Source organism: Nelumbo lutea, chromosome 4, assembly GCF_056320005.1.
Source record: "Nelumbo lutea isolate HS-2025 chromosome 4, American lotus-T2T, whole genome shotgun sequence".
In the NCBI taxonomy this organism is placed as follows: Eukaryota; Viridiplantae; Streptophyta; class Magnoliopsida; order Proteales; family Nelumbonaceae; genus Nelumbo; species Nelumbo lutea.
In genome coordinates this window covers 44,249,652-44,270,494 of record NC_142687.1, presented here as the reverse complement: position 1 = coordinate 44,270,494, position 20,843 = coordinate 44,249,652, and the positions used below count along the sequence as shown (strand labels likewise).

General features: G+C 44.8%; 1 long non-coding RNA gene and 1 other non-coding gene across 2 annotated transcripts in view; one reads left to right on the top strand and one right to left on the bottom strand.

Annotated features, from left to right (window-relative positions):
• The first annotated feature begins 3,281 nt into the window (after window positions 1-3,281).
• On the top strand, window positions 3,282-3,388 carry LOC148855504 (small nucleolar RNA R71). Its single transcript, XR_016095345.1, has one exon. It is a non-coding gene; the product is annotated as a small nucleolar RNA R71 (small nucleolar RNA).
• A 523-nt stretch (window positions 3,389-3,911) lies between these two features.
• LOC148855503 (uncharacterized) overlaps window positions 3,912-20,843 on the bottom strand; it is a 28,777-nt gene continuing 11,845 nt past the window's right edge. Inside the window, exon 2 of the long non-coding RNA XR_016112604.1 lies at window positions 3,912-4,394. This is a non-coding gene — a long non-coding RNA (uncharacterized LOC148855503). The remainder of the gene's footprint in view (window positions 4,395-20,843) is intronic.

Sequence of the window (20,843 nt, the reverse complement as noted above, 5' to 3'; positions counted from 1 at the left end):
AACACTCTAGAAATTCCAAGATAGATGAACAATTCAGCCAGACTAAATTAAAGCTACCTAAATTCTTTTTCAAGTAATTCAGCTATTACAAGTTCATGATCTGAAATCACAGATCTAATTTTATAGATTGGTAGTTCAGATCTCACTATTTCATGATCTGAATTTACAAATCTAAAGATTGGAAAATAGCAATTCAGACCTTGTAAATTCATGATCTGAAATTTCAGATCTGAGATTTCTGAATAGCAATTCGGCCAACAATCCACAATTGAAATTTCAAACAAAAAACTTCAAGATTAAATCTACTTTACTAGTTAGAAAACAAATTACAGAATTGAATTTGCATAATACATGCTTTGACTACAGTAAGAAAGGAAAATTTGATGGAAAAATTACATAAATCTTAGCTGAATTCGATTACCAATTTGTGCAGAAATCAAGTGAGAATGAAACATTGATCTCCAATTGCTTTCTCACCCTACGAATTCAGCTTCTTCTTCTCTTGAAGCTACTTGTTCCTCCTCTCTTCTCCTCTCTTGTGCCTATCTCTCTCTCTTCTTCTCTCTTAGAACAAGAGCTCAATGAGAGTTTGAAATCAGATGTTGGACCCTTTTTACCTTGGCTCTCTTCTCCTTTTTATAGCATTCTCCTCAGCCCCTTTCCTCCTCTAGAAAGTTCTCCCATCTAGAAAGTTCTCTCATCTAGAAAGTTCTATAGTGCGGTTTCAGATAATTCGGGCTCAATTTTGACTTTGATTCATTCCATGTCTATCAAAACTCAAAACATGAAAGTTCTAGAACTTTTCTTTATCTTTCTAAATCATCTTAAATCATCTCAATCGGAGTCCCGATGAGAGAGTTATACTCAAATTACTATTCGGTGCCGAAATTGTCCAAAATTACCCAATTAGCCTTTTTTTCACTTAAAGCCTCATTTCTCTCTTCTAAAAAGTTTCTCGCCTTTAGGCTCCTTGGGCTGCACTTTAGGCTGCTCTTGAGCTACTCTTGATCTACAAATGGGCCTCCTCATTACTGGGCTGAATAAGCTCCGTTGGAGAGCTTCGGTTGTGCTCTCTCTTTGGGCTTTCCCAAAGAGTGCAGCATGGGCTGCATGGGCCGAGTGGCCTTCATTTGCTCTCATGTCTGGGCTGGGCTGAATTTGATAAATTTTGGGCTTCCTTTTCTTGCTTTTGCCTTCTTTTTTCTTGAATTGATTGTCCCTGAAATCTTTCTTGCAATCAAGTTAAAATAGGGCAAAATCTAATTAAACCAACATAAAATTTCATGCAAAAACCTCATAAAATATAGATAAAATGTAGGTTCATCAAATACCCCCACACTTAAGCTTTTTCTTATCCTCAAGCAAAGACATCAGCCATAAACTGAACATTCCCCCCTTCTGTTCTCACTATTTACCTGGTGAACTTTTTAAGATAGAAATGCATTGAGTAGTCAGGGAACTGTTGTAAGTGCTCAACTCTTATTCTTGTAAATTACCATTTAACATATATAAGATCCAAGGAAAGGAGAATACGAATTTCATCAAAATCCGGCCTTCACTCTCAATCAATATATAATTCAGCTCCTTAATTGTCAAAGTTAATAATCAAATTACACTAAGTTTCACATCTATAACTTTATCTTAATGAGATTTCAACTTAGTATACCCACTTAGACCTCAATTGTCACCATCATTACTTATTTCTAGGGGTGAGTGCATTTTATGCTCCATCTCACCCTTTTCTTTTTTTTTTCTGTGTGAGTGCATTTTATGCTCCATCTCACCCTTTTCTTTTTTTTCTGTGTGAGTGCATTTTATGCTCCATCTTACACTTTTTTTTGTGTGTGAGTGCATTTTATGCTCCATCTCACACTGGTCACATGCTTGAAGTAGATAAAAAGACTCATGTTCTGAATTGCTAATTTTACTATTCAACTCAAAATAGCGGAGTCAATTTGGGTTGAATCTCATGTATCAGTAAATCAGATGTGCCTAGCTTCCTTGGCCATTAACAATGAAATCAAGTGCTTTTATGCACATGAAGGTAGTTAGGGCTAGTCATGCTGAAAGATATATTCAGCTCCCCTTTTCTCATACATATATCAAATTGGGTTATTCACAAAAATAAAAACTTAACAAGTACATCAGTCTCCCTCAACTCATTGTATTCCTTCTTAAAAATCACCTAATAAATAGCAATGAACTTGGGTGGGCGGGGGGGAGGGGGGTTCCAGTTTACTTGGATATGTCATTGCCTGCAAATGTGTGTTGAGGTGAATGAGGTGCATGGCTTTAGCCCCCAAATTCTAGTTCTCAGGCTCACTCCCCCGCACTTAAGATGAACATTGTCCTCAATGTTCGTAGTGTTAGGGAGTAACAATAAAACTAGCAAGAGCATCATCAAGTAATAGGAGGTGTTTAGAGGACTTCCCTGAAGATCATTCTTAAATTCTGCAATATATTGTCGGTGGAAAACTTCTTCTGCTAGAAATCACTTGCAAAGTAGAAGTGGAGATCAGTATCTTTATTCAATTAAATTCTAAGAAAAACTAACTAAACTTAAATGCTATGAAAAATAAAAATAGAAAGCAAGTAAGATAGTTTATGACTAAGTATCTGAATTGGGAAGTCTCCCAACCTGGAACCCTTTCTGAAGTCATTTGTGCCAGCTGCCCAACCTGAGTTTCCAAGTTCCTTATCAATGTTTCGTTATTCTGAAATCTAGTTTCCGCACTAGCTATGAACTTGGTCATCAACTCCTCCAAATTAGATTTCGGTTCCGGCTGATGAAAGTTTTTGTGGAAAGGCTTAGGTGCATGCTGATTCTGCCATGGCTGATTCAGGTGACCTCTCCATCCGGGGTTATGGGCATGATGGTACTGATTTCCTGGCTGTCTTGTAAAGTTGCCAACAAAGTCTACTTGTTCTATGGACTGAAAAGACTGATTGCCAACTTGGCATTCAGTGCTATTATGGCCTCCCCCACACTTATCATATTGTACATGCATAGTTGTCATCTGCATCTCATCAAATTTTTTGCTAAGTGCTCCTATTTGTGCAGAGAGAGTTGTGTATGTATCCACATTATGAAGGCCATGCTGCTTTCTAACTGGTGTTCTTTCTGAATGCCATTGGTAGTTATTGGTTGTCATCTCCTCAATGAGTGCATGGGCAACCTCGGGAATTCTATTGTTTATGGAGCCCCCAGCTGCTGCATCTAAGATGGTCTTGTTTGAATCGACCAGACCATTATAAAATGTTTGCACTTGCAACCAATTCGGAGGCCATTGTGAGGAACCCTCCTTAGTAGCTCCTTGTAACGTTCCCAGGACTCATAGAGGGATTCCCCCTCTTGCTGGAAAAAGATAGTAATATCATTCTTCATTTTTGCAGTTTTAGAGGGGGGAAATATTTAGAGAAGAATCGGCTAGCCATTTCATCCCACGTGGCTATAGATCTTGTCAGTAATGAGTTCAACCAAGCCTTGGGTTTATCCTTCAAAGAAAATGGGAATAACCTCAGCCGGATGGCATCATCACTTACCCCATTGTGTTTGATGGTGTCATAGATTTCCAAGAAGTTAGCAATATGGGCATTTGGATCCTCATGGGCATACCACAAAATTGAACCGTATTTTGTATCATTTGGATTATGGCCGGTTTAATTTCGAAGTTATTGGCAACAATAGTTGGCCAGATAATGCTGGAGGTAGTCCCGGTGAGGGTGGGCTTGGCATAATCCATCATAGTTCTTTGTTCAGCAATTTCTTATGCTTCTTGTCTGACTTGCCTAGCAGCTCTCAAACGGACACGGAGAGTCCGTTCAATCTTCGGGTCGTAAAGGATCTCTTCCAGTTCAGGTTTGCTTGTCATAAACTGTAAAGGTCAAAGCAATAAAAAATGCCAATATTCACAAAAGAAAATAAATAACTAATATTATTACAATTGAAAATGTAGTGAATTATTGGAATACAAAAACCTACATCCTAAAATAAATAAATGCAGCTAACTAAAAGCAAATCTGAACCAACATCTTATTCAATATGTAGAATTCAGTAGCAATTTACAAATTCTTAATCAACTAGCTACTGCAATTTACAAAAAAAAAAAAAATTAGTAAACAGGTCTAAAATCAGTAACCTCTGAGAGTAGAACAACAGTTTACAAATTCCTTCTCTTCACATTGCTGAAATCAGTGATGAGATTACATAGATTTGAACTACTGAGACCTGAAATCTCAGTAGCTACTGAGAACAGTAATATACAGATCTGAAATCATATCTGAAATCTTAGTAGCTACTGAGGACAGCCATATGCGGATCAGTAGTGACTGTGTTCAGGTCTGAGCTTCAATTGGAAAAGCTACTGTGTGCTACTGAAGGTCAATACACAGAGCTGAAATCAGTGTAAATAGGATTGTGAGATAGCAATTTAGACATCAGTTCTACAAAAATTGAAATCAGATCTAATTGCAGAAGTGATAGGTAAGGTAATCAGATCTGAAGTCTCATTATTCTCATAAGAAAAAGTAGACCAAAAAGAGCAGAAGCTATAGGAGCATAAGCTATAGCAACTATAATGAGTTTAGATTTGAAATCTTAGATTTCAGCAGCTTGTATGGCTGCCATCTACTGTGATCAGGGCTGATATGAGAATTCAGCAAGGAGATTTGGTGTACACAGATCCGAAATCAGTGGTTATGAATGATAGCACAGTTTTAGGTCTGTATATCAGGTCTGTTCTAACTTGTTTCCCATAAGACCTACTAAATCTCCGAATTGATGTGGGTTTCAGGTCTGAAAGCATGGTGAATACAGGTCTGATTTCATATCTGAAACTCTGAATTGAAAGCACCAGGTCAGAACAAAAATGCTTCATTAAATGTTCAGATCTTATTGCAAAAGTGATAAGCAGTGTGATCAGATCTGAACCACAAAATATGCAAGCAATTATAGCAATAAGTTCAGGTCTGAATTCTATAAATCACAGTTAATGCAATCAGGACTGTACTAGCCGCCTATGCATCATTCAGCCATATATTGATAATTTTCTTTTTCTTTTTTTTTTTTGAGATGAAATAGAATACAAAGAGGTAATACAACTATACTACTGAACAAAAACAAAAACCAAATATGAATCAATTCAGTAATAGGAAAGAAGACCAGCTTCATTGGTAATGAAAGCTAGTGCATTCAAATCTGAATTCTAAGATGCAGAATTAAAAATCAGCAATGTATGCAGAGCTAAAAATCAGATTAACAGTAATAGGAAAATTTAGATCTGAATTATACTATAGATATCAGAAAATACAGATCTGAATCCAACTACAAAGGAAAGAGAATTCAGATTAACTAGTGTAGAACTAAAAGAAAAGATTACCTAAATCAGTAATGTGAGTGTGTGTAGATCTGAAGAACTACATCTACCAGCTATACTATTGAATTAGAACAGCTATGTATATATTTTTTTTCTGTGTATTCAGATCTGAATTCTGATTTCAACAATGAAAAGTAATGTATACAGATCTGAACAACACTCTTTTTATCAAATATGCAAACTAGAATGCAACTCTACTACTGAGACTAAATCAGAAATCAAATATGAAGTAGATCATTAATAGGAAAGAGAACTAACTAGATCAGCAGTGGAGTTTCATACATACTAATCTGAACTATAATGCACTGAATTGAAAATCAGATTAACAATGGCTAATTGTTCCTAATATTGCTGCAATAAGTCCCCGGCAACAGCGCCAAAAATTTGATGTGTGGCTCATTGTGACACTAGCAAGTACACTAGCCGCTCAAGTAATAGAGTAGTGAATAGAGTATCGTTCCCACAAGGACTTATGTAGCAATTACTACTAATAAATCAGTCGACTATTATCTGATTAGCCAAAATATACAACTAATGAAAATCTGAAATTCTAATTACAAAGTTATTTCTAACACATTGGACCAAACACCTTGTATGCAAATGAAGAAACAAGCTAAAGATGCATAGAAAAATAAATTCAGCAACTAGTTTTCTAGGCAATTTGATTAGAATAAGATTTAGCCTTAGTTTGGTGAAATCCCAAAGCAATGAACAGCCTCTCTCGAGCGCATGTTCAATCTATGCATGAGTGATGGTCCTTGTATCTCTATCAAGGATCTAATCACCATGCATGCATTTAGATCTAGCAATTCTAGGGCTTCATTTCAGTTGGATGATCATCAAATCAGCTGAATGAACACCAACCGAATTGTGCAAGTTATCTCTAACATTGCATTCAATTCGGCTCTTGATTGGCAGATGTGAAATCTTAGAGCCTTTCTCAAGCACTCTAGGAATTCCAAGAAAGATGAACAATTCGGACAGACTGAATTTAAGCTACATGAATTCTTTCTCAAGTAATTAAGGTATTACAAGTTCATGATCTGAAATCATAGATCTGATTTTATAGAATTGCAGTTCGGATCTCACTATTTCATGATCTGAATTTACAAATCTAAGATTGGAAAATAGCAATTCAGACCTTGTAAATTCGTGATCTGAAATTTCAGATCTGAAATTTCTGAATAGCAATTCGGCCAACAATCCACAATTGAAATTCCAAACAAGAAACTTCAAGATTGAATCTACTTTACTCGTTAGAAAACAAATTACAGAATTGAATTTGCATAATACATGCTTTGACTATAGCAAGAAAGGAAAATTTGATGGAGAAATTACATAAATCTTAGTTGAATTCGATTATCAATTTGTGCAGAAATCAAGTGAGGATGAAACCTTAATCTCCAATTGCTTTCTCCCCCTTCGAATTCAGCTTTTTCTTCTCTTGAAGTTGCTTGTTCCTCCTCTCTTCTCCTCTCTTGCGCCTATCTCTCTCTCTTCTTCTCTCTTAGAACAAGAGTTCAAGGAGAGTTTGAAATCAGATGTTGGACCCTTTTTCCCTTGGCTCTCTTCTTCTTTTATAGCATTCTCCTCAGCCACTTTCCTCCTCTAGAAAGTTCTCCCATTTAGAAAGTTCTTTCATCTAAAAAGTTATCTCCTCTAGAAATTTCTACAATGTGGTTTCAAATAATTCGGGCTCGATTTTGACCCTAATTTAGTCTGTGTCTATCAAAACTCGAAACATGAAAGTTCTAGAACTTTTCTTTATCTTTCCAAATCATCTTGAATCATCTCGATTGGATTCTGGATGAGAGAGTTATGCCCAAATTACTATTTGGTGCTGAAATTGTCCAAAATTACCCAATCAGCCTTTTTTTCACTTAACACCTCATTTCTCTCTTCTAAAAAGTTTCCCGCCTTTAGGCTCCTTGGGCTGCACTTTGGGCTGCTCTTGAGCTGCTCTTGATCTGCAAATGGGCCTCCTCATTGCTGGGCTGAATAGGCTCCATTGGAGAGCTTCGGTTGTGCTCTCTCTTTGGGCTTTTCCAAAGAGTGCAGCATGGGATGCATGGGTCGAATGGCCCTCCTTTGCTCTCATGGCTGGGCTGGGCTGAATTTGATAAATTTTGGGCTTCCTTTTCTTGATTTTGCCTTCTTTTTTCTTGAGTTGGCTTCCCTAGAAATCTTTCATGCAATCAAGTTAAAATAGGGCAAAATCTAATTAAACTGGCATAAAATTTCATGCAAAAACCTCATAAAATATAGATAAATTGTAGGTTCATCAAGACTCAACATCCCTATTTCCGCAATGACCATTTTCACGGCAATAAAACTTGATGTAGCGTGATCTGGTCATTCCTATCTAGCGATGGCCTGGCTCCTATCTGGCAATGGATGGTACCTGAGATGGAGAAGACAGTGAAGGATTCCCGGGGAGTTCACCCGGCGGGATAGCACGAGATCAATTCAAAGAAGTTTCCCTTGTCCCTTGGGGATCGGGACCTATATATACTGATGTTCTGTCAAATCGGGTGTAACCACCTTTGATCCTCTGCTACAGTCGTTATTCGCTAGGCTGATTCGATTGGGGCAGGTATCCATCGTAGAGTATGGTCCTGCCAATTGAGAGACGTTATGCAGAGCCGGCGTGTACCACGCTGCCTGACATGAGACGTGGGCATAGTCCTCTGGAATGGCAAGTGATGTGCCGTCAGACAAGAGACGTGGGAGCAGTCTAACAAACACGGTCTTGTCAGGTAGGAAGTTTCCTGAAGACTCTGAGTTACTCAATAGCGAGCTCCTTTGTAGCAAGCTCCCTCGTATAGAACTCCTTTATAACGAGCTCCAATAGCGAGCTGCCTTGAGCAGTAGCGAGCTGTATTATGGCGAGCTATTCTGTTGGGGTTTCAGCGAGTTCATTACGCCGAGTTTTGGCCAAGCTATCATGTTGAGTTGTTAGTTACGCTGAGTCATGTCCACGTGTCACCTTGTTAGGAGGTCGGGTCAAATCACTCTCCATCAATTGCCCCCCACTCCTCGGGCTAAGGGTCTCACTCTAGTGCGGGAGTTCATGAAGTGATGGGTGGATATGACCAGTAATTCAAACTAGGTTGATTGTTTGCATGATGTATACACGCGGGTGTCAGGCAATTTCTGGATTTTTCAAGCGCCAAAAAGCGTGCCAAACTACCTTCAATTTGGGAAGACATGCAGCCGTCTTTACTTCAGTTTTGGAGGACGTGTGACTGGCTTTATTGTAAGCCATTGGATCTGCTTTGATCGAAATCGTTGGTTTTTGGGCACAATGGCTATAAATAGGAGGGCCCCAGACCTCATTTTCTTTCTGCCAACTTGCCTTGCATTCAGTTTTGAGGGTGCGCCTTCACCTTGTTTGCTCGAGCTCTCCCCGTTCTTCGTTGCTTTCTCAGTCCACTTTTTTAGTGAGTCCTCTACTCTGTCCAAACAATGTCTGGGTACCCCGAAGGGTAGTCTTCGGAGGCTCGGGAAACCTCTGGTAACTCTGCTTCTACTTCCCGGGATAGTTTTGACCCCTCTTCCATGTCAATGGAGAGACTTCGGGCCTTAGTCTTTTAGTATGACCTCCCCATGGATCTTATCTACAGTCTCCCATCCGACAACTATCCCTGGGAACATGGTCACGATGAGATTGTGATTTTTGAGGACCAGCTCGTGGCTGGTCTCCGGCTCCCGCTACACCCTTGATAGTGGAGGTTCTTTGCCATTTTAATATCACCATAGACCAACTGCACCCAAACTCTATTCGGAACCTGGTGGGGACTATTTCCCTGTTTTTGGAGTACTGTCTTCATCTTTTCCTTGATATCTTTGCCACCATTTCGTCAATTAAGAATGCCTCCCTTGGAGCCCCTCCAGAAAGGCATTCTTATTACTTTCCCCCCTGTCCCAGCTTCAAGCTCCTTCACGAGCTACCCAATAGAACCCCGACCTAGAAGTGGGGTTATTTTGTAGTTCACAACCCTAAGAGGTGGCCCTTTCCGACCCACTGGAGGGCCGCCATTCAGGATCTGGGCATTGACTTGGACCCGAAGATTCGGGAGACATTGTAGTCCTGGGTGGGGGTCGGCTTTCTCTGTTCGGACTACATGGCTGAGGACAAGCTCGTGCAGGCCGGCCTGAGCCCTGGTAGGTTACCTTTAGGTCGCCTTCCTCTCTTTTTTTTTATTGTGAGCTAGGCTAATGCCTTGTGATTCTTGCAGCCAACATGTCTGGTGTAGATGCACGTCACAGCTATCGAGCAACTAGAAGTGTAGGGCGAAGAGGTCGCGCCCTGACCAAGTGTCCACCTCCGGGACTGTCGAGTTCGAGGCTGCGGACCCAGCCTTTGTTCCGCCAACAGGGGTCCCACCTGTGCCATTCGAGGGAGTAGCCGCGGGAGGTGACGAAGAAGAAAAAGAGGTCCCACCCCAAGAGCAGTACCCTTAGGCCGCGCGGTTCGGTCCCACCATCTTCCCGCGGTTCCCTATCAAGGGGAGGGACAAAAGCGTCACCAATTTCCTTGTGGCCACGCGGAAGACCCGGTTGGAGGCCAGCAATGAGGAGGTCGCGAACTGGGCCAGGATGCACCATAGGCAGCTTGCCAAGCTGGCCTCAGCTCACTACATGGTGGTAAGTGCCTGCTTCTTCCCTTTCTCTCCCCCTCCTTTTTCTCTCTTTCTCTCCTACTTACCTCAGCTTTTTATTGGCAGTTGAACTCCGCCATCCACGCCATGGCCTGTTAGACTGCTATTCATTCCCAGGACGTTGTCAATCAAAGGTCGAACGTGCAAAGCCTCCAACACGAGCTTGACCAAGCTCAATATGAGTTTCTCCAGACTCAAAAGGGGAGCGAGGCCCGGGAGCTGCTCGTCAGGGACCAGGAAGCATGGATCTCCCGATTGTCTGAGGAGAGCGCTCGTTACAGGGAGGGAGCTTCTTTACCAGCAGGTCCAGAGCTTGGAGTCCACGCTTCATGAGCGGACCCGTAACTTCGACGCCATGGTGGAGGCAGAGCAGGCTAAGGCGATGGAGGACTTTAAAGAGTCCCAGTAGTTCCACAACCTCCAGGTCGAATACGACTCTAAGTCCTATCACTCAGGGTTCAAGATTTTCCAGTGGCTAGTCTGGAAGAAGTTCTCTCCGGCCTTAACCTTGAGGGCGTAACAACAAGGGACCTGGCCCTAGAGACAGTGGATGCTACGAAGGAGGAGGAGCCTGACTCCCTCAAGGAGAGCGACGAGGATGTAGAGGAGGCGGGGCCTTGAGGCTGGTTGCTCTCTTTTTTTCTTCTTCTGAAAAATGATTCTCTTGAAGTGTTTGCTCCCGGGCGGCTGAGCTCGGTTCTCTTTCTTTTCTTTCTACTTTACTGTACCCTCCCGGGCTGTTAGGCCTGATTTCTTTTTTAGTAATGAAATGTTCCTTTTTTCTGCAAAGTGTTGTGCGATTTACTCTTTTGCCGAAGTGACTATTTCATTCGAACTGTTAAAGCTAAGCACCCAAAGTGGGGTTTCTTAACTATCGTTACCCTAAGCTATCTCCTCGTACTTAGTAGGGGTGATTTTATGATGTACACCGAGGTGATCAACACAGTGAGCATATGCCCGACCTATATGCACCTGGGTTACTTAAGTTGAAGTTGATTGTCCCTAGCTGGTCCAACTTGTATATCGAGGCGGGCTATGCATCATAAGATTCACACCCGAGCTTCCTGTGCCTTTGGTATTAATACTTAGCCTATGACAATGAAGCAATTAGGTCTTATACGGTTCGAGGTCTTTGTTAGCTCAGCGTCTTAGCTCTTAGGCTGGGGGAGCGACTTAATAGTCCACTCTCCTAGAGTTCGCCCATGCCGTAGAGGCGACTGAGTCTTATAGTGCCGAAGTCTTCGTTAGCTTGGTGTTTTGGCCCTTAGGATCTGGGAGTGACTACAATCCACCCCCTTCTGGAGTTTGCCCATGCCGAAGAGGCGATTGGGTCTTATAGTGCCGAGGTCTTTTGTTAGCTCGACGTATTGGCCCTTAGGCTCTAGGAGCGACTACAGTCCACTCAGCTCGGTGATTACAGGTAATACCTCCTTAAGTTGACAATATTCCATGCCTGAGGTACTTGTTTCCCTTCTAGGGTTTCAAGCTCATCTGTCATACGTTCCTTCCCCGAGCACCCGCTTTACTCGGTAGGGTCTTTCTCAATTTGGCCCGAGCTTACCAACACCGGGCTTAGGCACCATAACTTTACGAATGACCAGGTCTCCGACGCGGAAGTTCCGCTTTTTAACCTTGGCTTTATAGTACCGAGCTACTCTCTGTTGGTAGGTCGCGGTCATAATGTATGCGAGGTCCCGTACCTCGTCAAGTAGGTCAAGGCTGGTGCGTAGCTCGTCTTCATTTGCCTTGCCATCATACACTTCCAAGCACAGCGTGGGTACTTCGATCTCACATGGGATGATTGATTCAGTGCCATAAGTGAGGTTGAACGGAGTCTCGCCTGTTGCGGTCTTTACTGTGTTCCGATAAGCCCATAGTACACCGGGTAGCTCATCCACTTATAGCCCCTTATCTCGGTCAAAGTGTGCCTTTAGTCTGCGGAGAATGGCTCTGTTCGTGACCTCCGATTTGTCATTTTCTTGAGGATGTGCCACCGAGGTGAAATTTTGTTGAATTCCCATATCTCTGCACCAGTTCTGTAAATTGATATCCTTGAACTACTTACTATTGCCAGAGATCAATACTCGGGGTAATCCCAAATGGCACACTATATTCTTCTAGAAGAAGTTTTGCACATTCCGCACTGTGATCACTGTGAAAGGTTCAGCTTCTACCCACTTAGTAAAATAATCAATTACCACCACCAAGAACCTCCTCTACCCTGTCGCTGGTGGAAATGGTCTGAGTATATCGATCCCCCACTGTGCAAAAGGCCACGAGCTGGTGAGGTACTTCAGGTCGACAGTAGGCTGATGGTGGATGCTGGCATGCTTCTAGCACTTGTCACACTTTCTAACGAGCTCGATCGCATCTGCCTTCATCATTGGCTAGTAGTATCCCTGTCGTAGCGCTTTCTAGGGGAGAGCTCTGCCCCCCAAGTGTCCACCACATAGTCCCTTGTGAGTGTCATGGAGCACGAGCTTGGCTTTGGAAGGTTGCAAACAGTGCAGGTTTGAGAGTGTGTAAGATCTTCGGTGCAGTCGTTCGTCTATCATGACGTATTTGGCCGCCTAACGCTCTACCCTTTAGGCGGCATTGCGATCTGCAAAGAGGGTTCCATGTAGTAGGAAGCTCGCAAGCGGATCAATCCAACTTGGCTCTTCTTGAATGACAAGAGTGACCTCCTCTACCCCCCTAAGAATGCTAGGCCGAGGCAAGTTCTCTATGTACATGGTTCTCATGGTTGGATTTCGCGAATTCAATGCGTAGCGCATACTCCTGTTTCACCTTGCTTGGCCCATACAGAACGATTCCAGCTCTGCTGCCCTGTTGGTTCAACGAGCCATCTACGTCAAGAATCCAGGGCTCCTCATCCCAGCTCGGGTCTGATCTTACTAGGAGAGAAGCCGCACTAGGTGCTACCTCACGGTGCTTGAGCTCAACCGGCCTAGGAACTTCGAGCTCATCCAACCTGCGGGCCTCGGGCTCATCCGGCATAAGGACTTCAGTGCTGAAAGTGCATTCCGTGACAAAGTCGGCTAAGGCTTGGGCCTTGATAGCAATTCGCGGGTTGTACTGGAGGTCATACTCGCTGAGTTCGATGGCCCACTTTGTCAACCTACCAGAGACCTCGGGCTTGAGTAAGACTTGCCTCAGAGGCTTGTTGGTGAGGACGACGACAATATGAGCTTGAAAATATGGGCAAACCTTCTAAGCTGCAATAACTAGAGCATATGCCAACTTTTCAATCTCAGGATATCTCGTCTCTGCTCCCTGCAACACTTTGCTAACATAGTAGATAGGTTGTCGAACCCTATCTACCTCTCTTATTAGTATCGAGCTGACCACCTCGTCACTTGCAGAGAGGTGCACCTCCAAAACATCACCCTCCTCGGGTCGGGTTAAGACCGGGATACTGGCGAGGTACTCTTTGAGCTCGTCGAACGTGACCTGGCATTCTTCGGTCCATTCAGAGCCTTTGCTTTTAATCGCCTTAAGGAAAGGAAAGCAACGATCTACTGATTTGGACATGAAGCGATTCAGAGTGGCTATGCGACCATTCAACCTCTGAACCTCCTTCAATTTCTGGGGTGGTCTCATATCTAGGATGGCCTTAATTTTATCCGAGTTGGCCTTAATGTCGCACCGGTTAACGATGTACCCTAGGAATTTACCCAAGGTGACACCGAAAACACACTTGTTCGGGTTTAACTTCATATTAAATTTACGCAAAATTTCAAAGACTGAATGCAAGTCTTGTATTAAATCATTTGAAAACTAGGTTTTGACGACCACGTCGTCTACATAGCATTCTACATTTCTGCCAATTAATGGATCAAATATTTTATTTACAAGTCTTTGAAATGTTGCCCCAGCATTTTTCAATCCGAAGGGCATGACCTTGTAGTAGTACAGGCCAAGCTCAGTTATGAAGGTTGTCTTTTCTTCGTCAGTAGGGTCCATCCTAATCTGGTTATAGCCCGAATAGGCATCTAAGGAACTCAGCAGCTCATGCCCTGAGGTCTACCAGACGGTTGATCCTGGGGAGTGTATAGCAATCCTTTGGGCAAGCTCGGTTCAGGTCAGTGTAATCAACGCACATGCGTCATTTACCGCTAGCCTTTTTTACCAAAACAGGGTTGGCCACCCAGCTCGGGTAATGGACTTCCCTGATAAAGTCGGCTACGAGGAGCTTCTCGACCTCCTCGTCAACTGCTCTCCAGCGCTCTGGGGCTAACTTGCATTTATTCTGTCTAATGGGCCTAACTATTGGATCAGTATTCAGCTTGTGAGTTATGATGCTAGGGTCTATGTTGGGCATCTCTGTTGCGGACCATGCAAAAAAATCTAAATTTTCAAGTAAAAAACTTACTAGTTGGGATCGCAAAGGCTCCTCGATTGAAGTGTTGATCTAGAGTGTCTGAGTTGGGTCCTCTGTCGAAGTCAGAACGGAGACAGTCTCTTTTGTGGGTGTCGCTCGCTCCTCACACTGCTCCGCAGGTAGCTCCAGCTCGAGGTCATCTGTCACCTTGGCTTTCCCTTTGAAGGCGGCAACATAGCACTTGCGAGACTCAAGTTGATCGCCTCGCGCCACCCCAACTCTGAAGTCTGTAGGGAACTTCATCGCTAGATAGTAGGTGGAGACCACCGCACATAGGGCATGGGTGATGGGATGACCTATTATGGCATTGTACGATGAGGGAGTCGTGACCACCAAGAAGTCATGGTTGAGCCTCACTATGCTAAGCCAGGTGCCGACCTCCACGGGCAGAGATTCTTCCCAGGGGCCTGACTTCCTCTCTGCAGAAGCCCACCAAGGGAGTATTTGTGGGCTTGAGGTCGCCTTCTTAGAGTTGAAGCTTGTCGAATGCCGCCTTGAAGAGAATGTCCGCTAAGCTACCGGAGTCAACGAGGACATTCTTGACTTCGAAGTCGTTGATCCTTATCTTCATGACGAGCGCATCATCGTGGGGGTAGTGGACCATGTGCGCATCATACTCCGTGAAGAAGATTGGGCCTTCCATCCTAGGATGCTTTGGGGCATTCTGGTCTTCCCTTTCGACCTCGTAGGCTGATGTTCAAGCTGCAACCGAGGTGCAGCCCGTGACGATCAATCCTCCGACGATCACATGGATAGTCCCCCAAACTAGTCTCTCTTCCGGGGGCTGCCTCTACGGCTGCTCTGCTTGCCTATTGGGTTTGGGAGCATCTATGATTTGCTCCCCCTGCCTACCTATTTTATTATTATTATTTTGTACAAAATTTCTTCATTATCTGCGACGGATGTGCTCCTCTATCTCGTCGCGGAGGTTTTTACAACTCTTGGTACTTTGACCGTGATCTTTATGGAAGCTATAGTACAAGTTTTTATTCCTTACATTAGGGTCCCCTCTTAGCTAGGGTGGCCACTTCACATACAAGGCGTCCTTGATCGCCATAAGGATCTTGGCCCGCTTTGCGTTCAGGGGCATATAGTCTGTCCTCTCTGTTGGTGCAGCTCAGAAAGGCTGACCTAGCCTTGCCTCCCGAGCTAGGTCTTTCTTCTTCTTGTTGTCCCCCTGGGTCGAGGACTCGGCCTCCCTCTTCCTTTTTTCAGGGACCTGCTCACCCATCTAGTTGATTTCCTCCTCCGTCCCTATAAATGGGTTTGCATGCTTGAGGAACTCGGTTACCGTCTTGGGCCGATTAACAACCACATGCCACTTGAATTCTTTGTGTGTGATGCCTCTCTTGGCTGTCGTAAGCTGAACTACGGGGTCCAAGTTGGGTATCTGTAAACAAGCGTCATCGAACCGCTTGATGTAACTTCGGATAGATTCTCCTTCCCTCTGAACTAAGCCAAGGAGGCTCTCCTGGGTCCTCGGGCACTATTTGCTAGTGACGAAGTGAGAAGTGAAGACTTGCACGAATTGCGCCCAACTTCTTACTAATCCAGGCACGAGGTTCCTGTACTATGTACGAGCCACTCATTTGAAAGTGGTGGAGAAAGCTACGCACATGTAGGACTCATTGTCCCTTGCCAAGTGCATCTGTGATTGGAAGGCATCAACATGGTCATTCGGGTCGAATGACCCGTCATATTTGTCCAGGGGAGGCAGTTTGAAGTCCTCGGGCATTGGGACAACCAAGAGTTCAGGGGACAGAGGGGATGGTACAGAGAGGAGCGGAGTAGCTTTCACTTTGCCCAAGCTTACCTCTTCCTTACCCTTGAGCTCAAGCAGGTTGTGTGTTGCAGTTCGACGAGCTCGGCGACGTCTCCGCTAATTTTTTGTGGGCTCTGCATTGGTGCTACTGGCCTTAGTATTGTTAGGCACAATTTTTGCGGGGAGGGGGATAGATTGCTGGCGATGGCTGCGGATAGAGAGATCTTGCCTAGAGTCTGCGACCAAGACATCAAACCGGTTCTCCACAAGCGGGGCCACGAACTCAAAAAGCTACGATGATGCGGGCCTAGTAGGCTGGGAACCTCCTGACCTGACTGTGCGCGACGAGACAGGGGGAACTAGTCTTTCCTTCCTCCTGTGGGATGAAACTTGACTCTTGAGAGGATTCTAGGTTTGAAAGGTCTCTCCCCGGCGAGAAGGACGCTCGTTCTGACAGCGAGGCCAAACTTGTTGCGCGGCCGGATGTCGAAGAGGAAGTGGCTGCTGGGTCTGAGGCAGCGGAGGAAACTACTGCTGATAGTGATGCTGAGAAACTTGGGGCAGCACTTGCTGCTGATATAGTTGGAATTGCTGGACATGTTGCATCTGAGCTTGCATAGCTCGCATGCATTGCACCAGGTCTTCAAGTTGGTTTTGGGTGGTCACGAGAGGAACAAGGGAGGGTTCAGTGAAGGTTGTTCCAACCGCGAAAGGGAGTGGAGCGTTCACGGGTGCCATTTTCTAAGGCACGTTCAAGATGAGAACCCCATCCGTAGAGAGGGGGATGGTGAACTGTCCAATACACACCGCTGGGACCTGGAGTTGCCCCCCGGCGGTGTTCATTTCTGCACTGCATGCTGCGTTGCTTGAGGAAGCCATGAGAACTGAAGTTTGCAAAGTTTTGGTGGAAGGCTTTATGAAGCATTCCCACAGACGGCGCCAAATGATGTAGAGCGATCCGGTCACTCCTACTGGCGATGGCCTGGCTCGTAGCTGGCAACGGACGGTACCTAAGATGGAGAAGATAGTGAAGGATTCCTAGGGAGTTCGCCCAGCGGGAACACACCGATGCTTAAGTTAGAATTCAGTGGGAAGCTTAGAGAATAGTAAGAGAGCTAAGAGTGTAGATAGCTCGATATCAATTCATAGAAGTTTCCCTTGTCCCTTGGGGATCGGGACCTTTATATACTGATGTTCTGTCAAATCGGGTGTAACCGCCTTTGATCCTCTACTACAACTGTTATTCGCCAGGCTGATTCGATTGGGGCAAACATCTGTCGTAGAGTACGGTCCTGTTGGTTGAGAGATGTTATACAGAGTCGGCATGTACCACGCCACCTGACGTGAGACGTGGGCGCAGTCCTGGGGACTAGCAAGTGCTGTGACATCAGACAAGAGACGTGGGAGCAATCTGACAAGCACGGTCTTGTCGGGTAGGAAGTTTCCCAAAGACTCTGAGTTACTCAATAGCGATCTCCTTTGTAGTGAGCTCCCTCATAGTGAACTTCTTTGTAGCGAGCTCCAATAGCGAGCTGCCTTGAGTTGTAGTGAGTTGTCTCATGGCAAGATATTCTGCTGGAGTTTCAGCGAGTTCATTACACTGAATTTTGGCCAAACGGTCATGCTGAGTTGTCACTTACGCTGAGTCATGTACACCTGTCACCTGGTTAGGAGGTTGGGTCAAATCACCCTGCATCAGAACTATATACACAGAGACTTTTTACGAGTAGAGCCCCTGTTTTCACGGCAATATAATCAACAACTCTATATTATTTTCACGGCAACAGAGTCAACATCTCTATACACAGCAACTATTTTCATGATGGGGCGAAGGGCAATTTTTGGGCCCTAATATCAATAAAAGTAATATTTTTTATAAATTTTAAAAATAATTTAACTTTTTAAAAATAATATCAATTAAGAGTAAAATTAGTGTTCATCTTCTTACTATTGCAATCTATTCATCAGCAACTCGGCCTTTGGCAATCTCCGACAACACCTTCGCCTACCTCTGCCGCCTCGGCCTTCGGCAATGTTGACGGGTCAAAATTCGGCGTCATAAAGACGATGCGCGAGGGGTCCATTACCCCCATGATTACGCGCTCGTCATAAAGACTAAGATCAATGACTTCGAGGTTAGACGCATCCTAGTCGACTCGAGCAGCTCGATAGATATTCTCTTCAAGGCAGCCTTCGATCAGCTACAGCTCCAAGAAAGCGACCTAAAGCCCATAAACACTCCACCTGTAGGATTCAGCAGTGAGGAGGTCAGGCCTTTAGGGTGAGTCATTGTACCTATGGAAGTCGGCATCTGGCCTAGTGTGGTAAGGCTCAGCCACAAGTTCCTGGTGGTTGCAACCCCCTCCAATACAATGCAATAGTAGGTCGGTCCATCACCCATGCCTTACGAGCAGTAGTCTCCACCTACCATCTGGCGATGAAGTTCCCTACAGACTTTGGAGTCGGAGTGATGTGAGGTGATCAGCTCAAGTCCCGCAAGTGCTACGTAGCCGCCCTCAAAGGAAAGGCCAAGGAAGCAAACAACCTCGAGATAGAACGACCTGTGGAGTAGTTCGCGGAGCAAGCCGCGCCAACCAAAGAGACCATCCCCATCCCGGCTTCGACAGAGGACCCAGCTCGGGTACTTCAGATCGGTGCTTCTATTGAAAAAACCCTGCGATCTCAACTGGTAAGTTTCTTACTGGAAAATTTAGATATTTTTGCATGGCCAGCGGTAGAAATGCCTGGCATAGACCCCAGCATTATAACTCATAGGCTCAACACTGATCCTATAGTTAGGCTCGTTAGATAGAAGAAATGCAACCTAGCCCCAAAGCGATGGAGGGCAGTCGTCAAGGAGGTCGGGAAGCTCCTTGTAGCCGAACTTATCAGGGAGGTTCATTACCCGAGCTAGGTAGCCAACCCCATTTTGGTGAAAAAGGTCAGCAGTAAAAGGCGCATGTGCGTCGACTACACCGACCTGAACCGAGCTTACCCAAAGGACTGCTTCCCACTTCCCAGGATCGACCGTCTAGTGGATGCCACCTTGGGGCATGGGTTGCTAAGCTTCCTAGATGCCTATTCAGGCTACAATCAGATCAGGATGGACCTAACTGATGAAGAGAAAAACGCTTTCATAACCGAGTTTGGCTTGTACTATTACAAGGTTATGCCCTTCGAGTTGAAAAACGTTGGGGCCACTTTTCAAAGACTTGTAAACAAATTGTTTGAGCCACTAATTGGCAAAAAAGTAGTGTGTTATGTGGACAGTATGGTCGTCAAAACCCAATTTTCACATGATTTAATATAAGATTTGCATTCAGTTTTTGAAATTTTGCATAAATTTAATATGAAACTAAATCCAAACAAGTGTGTCTTTGGTGTCACATTGGGTAAATTCCTATGGTACATCGTTAACCGGCAAGGCATTGAGGCCAACCCGAACAAAATCAAAGTCATTCTAGAAATGAGACCACCCTGAAAATTAAAGGAGGTCCAAAAGCTGAACGATCGGTTAGCCGCTTTCAACCGCTTTATGTCCAAGTTAGCAGATCGCTGCCTGCCTTTCTTTAAGGCCATAAAAAAGCAAAGGCCTTGAATGGACCGAAGAGTGCCAGCTCGCGTTCGACGAGCTCAAAAGGCACCTTGCCAGCATCCCAATCTTAACCCGATCCGAAGTGGGTGATGTTTTAGAGCTATACCTCTCGTCAAGTGACGAGGTGGTCAACTCGGTACTAATAAGAGAAGTAGATCGGGTCCAACGACCTGTCTATTATGTTAGTAAAGTGTTGCAGGGAGCAGAGACAAGGTTCCGAGAGATAGATAAGTTAGCCTATGCACTGGTTATAGCAGCCCGAAAGCTCCGCCCATACTTCCAAGATCATACCATCGTTGTCCTTACCAACAAACCTCTAAGGCAAGTTTTGCTCAAGCCCAATGTCTCGGGAAGGTTGACAAAGTTGGCCACCGAGCTCAGCGAGTACAAACTCCAGTATAAACCGCAAACTGATATCAAGGCCCAAGCCTTGGCAGATTTCATCGTAGAATGCACCTTTAGCTTCGAAGTCCCTAGGCCGGTGAAACACGAGGCCCCCAGTACGAGAGAGCTCGGGGTTCCCGGGCTGGTTGAGCCTGAGCGCCGTGAAGTAGCAACCAGCGTGGCATCTCTCCTAGTTAGGCCAAGTGCGAACTGGGACGAGGAACCCTGGATCCTTCACGTCGATGGCTCATCAAACCGGTAGGGTAGCGGAGCTGGGATTGTTCTGTACGGGCCAAGTGGTGTGAAACTGGAGTACGCACTACGCTTTGAGTTCGCAGCATCCAACAACGAAGCAGGGTATGAGGCGCTACTAGCCAGGCTGGATCTGGCAAAGGAAGTGAAAGCCAAACACATTATCGTCTGCAGCGATTCCTAGCTTGTGGTCAATCAGGTTATGGGTGAGTACGAAGCTCGCGAGCCAACCATGATAGCATACTTGGCCAAAGTGAGAAGATCTCTGCTCAACTTCCGGTCACACTTCATCCAGCAAATCCCAAGGTCAGAGAACGCTAAGGCCGATGCCCTATCCCGATTAGCCAGCACTGTTGATAACACCATGAGGACTGTGTGTATAGAGAACTTGCCTCGGCCTAGCATTCTTAGGGGGGCAGAGGAGGTCGCTCCC